Raw genomic sequence first — 7921 nt, forward strand, 5'->3', positions numbered from 1 at the left:
CACTTTCTAAGTGCCAGGTACTATTCTGAGCATATTACACAAATTAAAGCAATTAATTCTCACCCCAGTTTAATGATGTGGTACTATGATTATCTTAATTTAACAGAAAAGGAAACTAGGCACAATGAGGTCTCTTTTCCATTCCTGGGTTAAGAAATTTAACAATAACATCCTGATCTTTAAGTTTTAGTAGGAAAATTCAAGGCCTGGTGTAACTTTCCCATCTCTCATTTCTAGACCACTTATAAGGAGGCAAACCTGACCTTGTTCTTAGCTTTTATTTATTATTTATTTTTTATTTTTATAAAATGTCCAATTTTACCAACTCTTTGATTTAACTCTTGCTTCCAATTGGCCTGCACATCTCTGGTCTGTCTCTCATTGTCTAATTCTTTAACTGTCTTTCTATCTCCATCTATCAGTCTTAAAGTACCAATTATTCGATGATATCTCTCCATTTAACAACCCCTTCCCCCACCACCCTACCATACCTATGGCTCTTTGCAAATATAGCACTTCTATTTGAAGACATCATTCTATTCTGTAATTGGTGTTTTATTTATTTTGTCTCTTCCTGGAGATTAGATTTGTTGAGTCTGAAATTTGTATCTCCAGTTATTAACATAGTGTCTAGCCCATGGTAGGAAATTAAGTATTTATTGAATAAATACTATGGTAGGAATATGTGCTTTGATTGATGAACTCTTGACTGTCAAATTGCAAGGAGTTGCCTCAGCACTATTTGCTGAAAGTTCATTTAATAAGTTCTCTTGGCAAGAATTCAAGCACCTTGAGCACATTGCTAGGCACATTGCTAGGCAATGTGAACAAAGGAAGAAAATTAATAAAATTTAAAATAGAATACCATTTGTTTTGATAAAACAAATATTGTTTTAGACAAGTTTAGCCCCAATGCACAAGGATCTTCTTGCTACTTCTTAGACTCTTTTCAGCATGGTGTTGCATCCAAAAGAAATAGAAATTCATCATCCAAAGTCTTTAAAGAGCGATAAAAGTCTTCACCGAAGTGTCTTATAAAGATAGCAAAGTGGGAAATTATATCATAAACTATTCAGGAAAATATATTTAGTTCCTGTTTTAACAGAGCATGCAAAAATATGAGAAGCTAATCAATTCATTTTACAAGGCTGTTATAACCTGCATAACAAAGTCAGAAGAGAAAATTATGAGACACTCTTACTTGTAAAAGTGAAGATAAAAATACCATGTTAAATATTAGCAAATCAAATCTAAGGGTGCATTATAAACAAACAGTTGGAATTTATATAAGACATTAATAATAAATCAAGAAAATCTGTTCATGTAATTGACTATGTTAGTAAGTAACAAGGAGAAAAACCGAACACTGATCTCAATAGGTAGCCCCAAACCTTAGCCTGCTGAGGCTTGAAAAAAGAGTTTAAGTCTGATCAATGTTATTTTGTCAATTAGGAATACTTTCTGTTGTAACAGACAACTCAGTTAACAGAGGCTAAAATAATGAAGGCAGATGCTTATCTCAATTTGGAAGTCTGTAGGGTGATACTCGCAGGGTTAGATCAGCAGCTCAAAGCTATGAGTGTGCTGAACTCGTATCTCTGTGACTCTCTGCGTCTTTTATTCATAGTCACAGGACAGGTACACTGGTCTCAAACATCAAACCCTGAGAAGAGTATTCCTAGCAGGAAGAGAGGAGTGAGTGCTGGGGATGTCCCCAGTAGACTTCCACAAAATCTCATTGTTTAGAATTGTGTCAAATGACTTTATCTGGCTTATTTGTCTCTCTCTTCCCACTTTTTATTATAGACTTAAGCCTAAAGTGGCAGGGAGAACCTGTGAGAATGTGACAGAGGGATTATGTTATTTTTTAAATGGCTTAGCTGATTGTCCCAACGCCCACTTTCCCCATTGGTTTGAAATGACGCTTTTATTATATGCAAAGTTCCACTAAATTCAATTGTCTTCTCCTCAGCCTCTATTCTGTTTTCTTAATCGATTTGTCTATTCTCAAATAATACCACTTGGTTTTGATTTCTATAGCCTTAGAGGATCATTTAATATCTGAAAAGTCAAGTTTATTTGTATATTTCTTCCTTTCTCAGATTTTCTGAAAGTTCCTTGTAAATTATTTATTCCTGATACATATTACAGTTGGCTTGTCAAGTTCCATCTAAAAATCTTGTTGAGGTATGGATCAGGAATGCATTTAATTTATACATGAATATACAATGCAGCAATTAAAAAGAATGCAGTAAATTTTTATGTACTAATAGAGCAAAATCTCTAAAATCTATTATTAAGTAAAACAAACAAATTAGATACAGATATATAGAGAATAAATATTTCTGTATGTGTAAATACTAACTACATGGAGAAATGTCTAGGATCTACATTAAATATTAGCAATGTGGGATTGGGGTGGATCCTTCAAGAGGTCAAGGGTGGGCTTTTTATGTCTATGAATTGTTTGAAAATTTAACAATGACAATATATTCAAGTGTGTTTTTGTAAATATAAATAAAGTTAAGAAATCCTTTTTAGTTCTTTAAGGTCACACTTATCATGGCACCTACTCATCCTCACATCTTTCCTATCTGTCTGTCTGCAAATCCCAGCCTGTCTTGCTCTTCTTGCCGCCCACCAAACAACTGATTAAGATTTTTTTTCTCTATGAGTATCTTCAGTTGTCCATCTTCATCCTTAACCCAATGAACCCAACACTGATCACTGAGAGACACGAACAGGGTATAAAGAAGGAGCTGAGAATACTTACACTTGAATATTTTTCTCCTTGTAATGTAGATTTTGAAAATGAAATATTGATTAACAGTATAAGGCAAGCCTAATAAGTGTTATACACAAGAAACTACAATAAGTTAGAGCAAAGAGAGCATGATGAGAGCTTGTAATCTGAGAAGTTTCCTTGAGGCCCTTGTTTATATATTTTTCCTATATTTATCTGTGATGAAATAACTTCCTTAATACAGCCTTTATTTTTCTCACTACTGAATGGGGCTCAGTCTGTCACTAACTCATTACTCACGCTACCCTGTTAATGATCACCAAAGAGCTGATTAACAAATTCAATAGACTTTTCTCAATTTTAATAACAACAATAATAACAATCCATTGTAGGGGCCAAGTGTTGTTCTGTGCTGCATACATTATCTCACTTAATCAATTTAACAGTCCTGCAAGGAAGGTATTATCATTCTCATTTTTCAGAGAAGAAAACTGAAGCTTCTCGAAAAGGTTAAGTTTATTTCCCAAGGGCATACAGTTAATCAGTGGGAAGCCAGAATTTAAACATTGATTCAGACTCTGAACGAAGCCCTTATCCACGATGATGATTCTTGAGTGTCTATGTAAGATTAAAAGAAAAAAAAATTTTTTTAATTGTAGTAAAATACACAGGCATAAAATTTACCATCTTAACTATTTTTAAGTATATATAGTTCAATAGTGTTAAGTATATTCACATAATATAACTAATCTCCAGAGCTCTTTTCGTCTTGTAAAGCTGAAACTCTATACCCATTAAAAAAACTCCCCATCCTCCCCTCCCTCGAGCCTGTGGCAACCATCATTCTACTTTCAGTATCTATGAATTTAACTATTTTAGGTACTTCATATAATTGAAATCATGCAGTATTTGCCTTTTTGTGACTGGCTTGATTCATTTAGCATAATGTCCTCAAGATTCAACCATGTCATATCATATGTCGAATTTTCTTCTTCTTTTTTTTTTACCATTTTATTTTATTTTATTTTTTTAATTTTTTAAAATTAAAAACATTTAATTACAGTTGACACACAATATTATATTAGTTTCAGGGTACAGCATAATGATTAGACATTTATATAACTTAGGTAGTGATCACCATAATGGATCTAGTATCCATCTGACACCATACATAATTATTACAATACTATTGACTGTATTTCCTATGCTGTACTTTACATTCCCAAATTTCCTTCCTTTTTAACAGTGAATAATATTCCATGGTATGGCTACACTACATTTGATTTATCCATACCTCTACCAGCAGACACTTGGGTTGCTTCTCTCTTTTGTGAATGATGCTGCTATGAACATAAGTGTACAAATATCTTTTTGAGACCCTGCTTTCACTTTTTTTGAGTATATACCCAGAAGTGGAATTGCTGGATCATACTGTAATTCTATTTTTAATTTTTTGAGGAACCACCATACATTTTTCCATAGCATCTGTATCATTTTATATTCTCACCAACAATGCACAAGAGTTCCAATTTCTCCACACTCTTGCCAGCAATTTTTTTAATAATAGCCATTCTAACAAATATCAGAAGGTATCTCATCGTAGTTTTTATTTTCATTCCCCTAATAATTAGGGATGTTGAGTATCTTTTCATGGCCTTGTCGGGCATTTGTGTATCTTCTTTAAAGAAATGTCTGTTCAAGTCCTTAGTCCATTATTTAATTCATTTGGTGGATTTTTTTTTTTTTTTTTTTATACCTACAGTACCTGGTTTTCCTAGGTGGTCTCCCATCCAAGTACTAACAGGCCCGACCCTGCTTAGCTTCCGAGATCAGATGAGATCAGGCACGTTCAGGGTGGCATGGCCATAGATTCAGTTGGTTTTCTGTTGTTGTTGCTATCTGTGCAAGATTTTTATCCCCCCAAAAAATCTTGTCCTGTGATTTTTGAGACACTATAAGTTCCCAGTCAGATCTCTAAATATTTGACCAGTTCTTTCTCCCCAGCTTCTCTAATGTAGAGGCATTAACCAAAGATTAAGAGGTATCTGAATCTCTTTATACAAGTGCTACGACAAACTCAGACATGAATAATTATTTACTAACTACTATGTGCACATTTAATAACAATAACAGCAGTAACAAATATCTCACATCTGATGGTTCTCCACTAAACCTTGTTATAGGCACCAAGCAGGCAGTTGCACCCATGCCCTCCCTGGACTTCCTCTACAGATGTCCCTTCTGCCTTTAAGCTATATTTTGGGGAACAACATTCAATCCCTCCTCAACATGTCCATTGTGTCATTACTTGTGCTGTGCTACCCCTATTCCCCCTTCATTCAGAAACTTTGCTTAGGTTTATTTTGTGGAATAAGGCTTTAGATTAGGTTTTTATAGTGTGTGCAAAAAAAATTGGTTTTTAAAAATTGCTTATATTTACTATAACTTAAAAATGAACAGTAGTTTCATACAAAATATAATACTAAAAAAGTGTTTTATACATAATAATCACTTAAATACTATGAATAGCATACATATTTCAAATAATTTAAATAAAAATTTTATGTTTTTAGCTATAGCAAATTGTGCATTTCTCTGTTCTAAACAATGAATGTAACTTATAACATTTAATATAATTTTATAATAATCCTATACATTTCCTATGACTTATTTTCACCTGTTATAAAAATAGAGATGAAGATTGCACTTTGAGTCTTAGAAAATAGCCATTGAGTTGACCAGATGAACCGTTTTGATTCAACGTCTTTATTTCCTGAGTTTTCCTGTGAGCTTGTTAATGAAGAACAAGCACCCTTTAATTTCCACCCTGACAGCCTCCCCAACGCAACAGCTCTATTCTCTTTGTTTCAGATACAGACTGATTTCTCGGAAGTTCCTCTTCCGAGCCAGTCTGTAGTTCTTACTTCCCAGAGGGGATTTTTTCACTTCCTGCTCCTTCCCTAAACATGTCTCTAGGTCATTCAGCTGCTGATACAGTCCAAGGAGGAATTTGTCCAGGAGGGTCTCATCCCGAGCCATAGGGAGAGCCACCTGTGCTGAAGAGGTGGAAGATCTGCTGGAGTATCTTCTGCATGACAGCCGTGGCTTGCGTTTTCTCAAACTGGCTCCTGTCTACAAATATCTGAGGAAATCTAAAGTCAGTCCTTTTTGTCAGACGGAACAGAATGGAGATTCTCTTCATTTGACTCAAGAGTGTGAAGGTTTCTGGATTGCCAGGGTTCGAAAGTAGGTCCCAGCCAGAGAGCAGGCAGGGCTGGAGCACAGCATCACTAGGGCCAGCAGCATAGAAATAGGGAAGACCATTGAGAAGTTGGGGGATTCTTCAGGACTGCCTAACAGGGAAGTTTCAGCAAGTTCTGAGGACTTTGGGTAATGAGCGTCTTTTAAATAGTGAAGATAAAAACTTTTATTTTCTGGTTTTTGTCTTTTTTCAATTTATTTGCCCTTTCCTTTCCTGCCCTTTTTTTTTTTTTTTACAAAGTCAGCTAAAAGTGTGCATTTATTGACATGAGTATCTAGGTGGAGAACTCCAAACTACGTGCACCAATGCAGTATCTTCCATAGTATTACAACGTACTTTTCACACTTCTTAGGTTATTCTTGGAGAGAAAAGCCTGGATGGAGTTAGAGAAGGGAGACACACTCATACAATAAATAGCTGCTTTTTTTAAGATAACAGGAAGTATAAAAGAGATTATAAAAGATAAGATTATAGTTTTCTCATTTTCTCCTTATTTATACTTTTCTCTTTTTACAAAAAAAGTCAGCTGTATATGTCCCTTAAAATATCACCTGAGTTAGTCTTAAACTCACTGAAGATATTTTAGAGAAAACGATATCACAGATATCATTTGTTAAAAATAAATAAGGGCACCTACAGTCTGCCAGACCCTTTGTTAGGTGCAGGTTTCTTAAAAGTTTTAAGTTTGCCAGTGTGTGATCCTTCCTATTCTCTACCAGCAGTACAACCTTTCCTGGTAAAAAACTTTGCCTCAGTCATTGTGTGGTAATGCAGGTAATCTCATCTCCTTAGATATTTCAATGACAAGTGATAACCTACCACACACCCAGGGATAATGCTGCTGTAGTGGTATTCAAAGCTTATCATGAATGTCTTCATTGAATCTGTAATATATAGATTATTTTTAATAGTATTAATGGCAGCAGTCTTTAATTAAATACAGGCTCTCAGCAAAGTGTTTTACAAACATTATTTCATTTACTCTGAAAGGCGTCTCTATGAGATAATTACTATAATTATTTACATTTTGCAAATGAGGAAACTGAAAACTCAGGGATGTTACTTAACTTGCTAAAATCCACAATTTATCATGTAAATGGTACTTTACTACTGTACTATTCTGTCTCCACATTACTCTTCATTAACCTTAAGTATTCTCCTTTAATTACATTCTGTATGCTTATAATTAAGTAATCAATCTAATTATTTAACATCTGACTACCCATTAGGCTGTAAGCACTCTGAGGGCAATAACGACTGTATCTGAGTGCCCAGCAAGACATCTGTCACACAGGAGGTGCACAGAGGGCTCTCTGTCCCATAGCAGGTACAAAAGGGACTACATGTTCCAAAGAGTGAGCAGACCTAGAATTTGGGAACTGTATCAGAAAATAATAGTCTTCTGAAAACAAAGATAGAAAGAATAAATTTTAAATTGATGTTTTAATCTCCTGGATAATTTCTGAAAATATGTCAGATGGGAACAGTGAGTTTCAAAGATCCAGGAGAGCTCAACAAAATACATCATTTGAAAGGCAGGACTGGAACCTAGCAAGTGAAAAAAGAGCTGTATCCTCTACAAGTATATTGTAATGTCTCTGAAATAAGAGAATGGTGTTTTTTATTGACTACAAAAATGGAATTTGAGAGTAAGAACTTGCCCAGTGTTTGTCTAAGACAGGAAGATCATCATCAGAAGAGACACACCGATCTAGTGGCTCGCACAGTGGACTCTGGGGCTAGACCGTCTGGGGTTATGTCACAGCTCCAGCCTGCAGTGGCCATGTGACTTTGGGCACCTCAGTTTTTTTCCTCTGTTATATGGAAATGATAACCATATATGTTTCATGGGATTGTGGTGATGTAATGTACCTAAAACAATGCCTAGATAAGCTCTCAACATCTGTTAGCCTTTC

General features: G+C 35.0%; 1 pseudogene; it reads right to left on the bottom strand.

The window, feature by feature from the left end:
• Positions 1-4496: 4496 nt before the first annotated feature.
• On the bottom strand, positions 4497-4614 carry LOC111733889 (annotated as a pseudogene).
• Positions 4615-7921: the final 3307 nt, after the last annotated feature.

The sequence above is a fragment of the Pteropus vampyrus genome, unplaced genomic scaffold (genome assembly GCF_000151845.1).
Source record: "Pteropus vampyrus isolate Shadow unplaced genomic scaffold, Pvam_2.0 Scaffold675, whole genome shotgun sequence".
Taxonomy (NCBI): domain Eukaryota; kingdom Metazoa; phylum Chordata; class Mammalia; order Chiroptera; family Pteropodidae; genus Pteropus; species Pteropus vampyrus.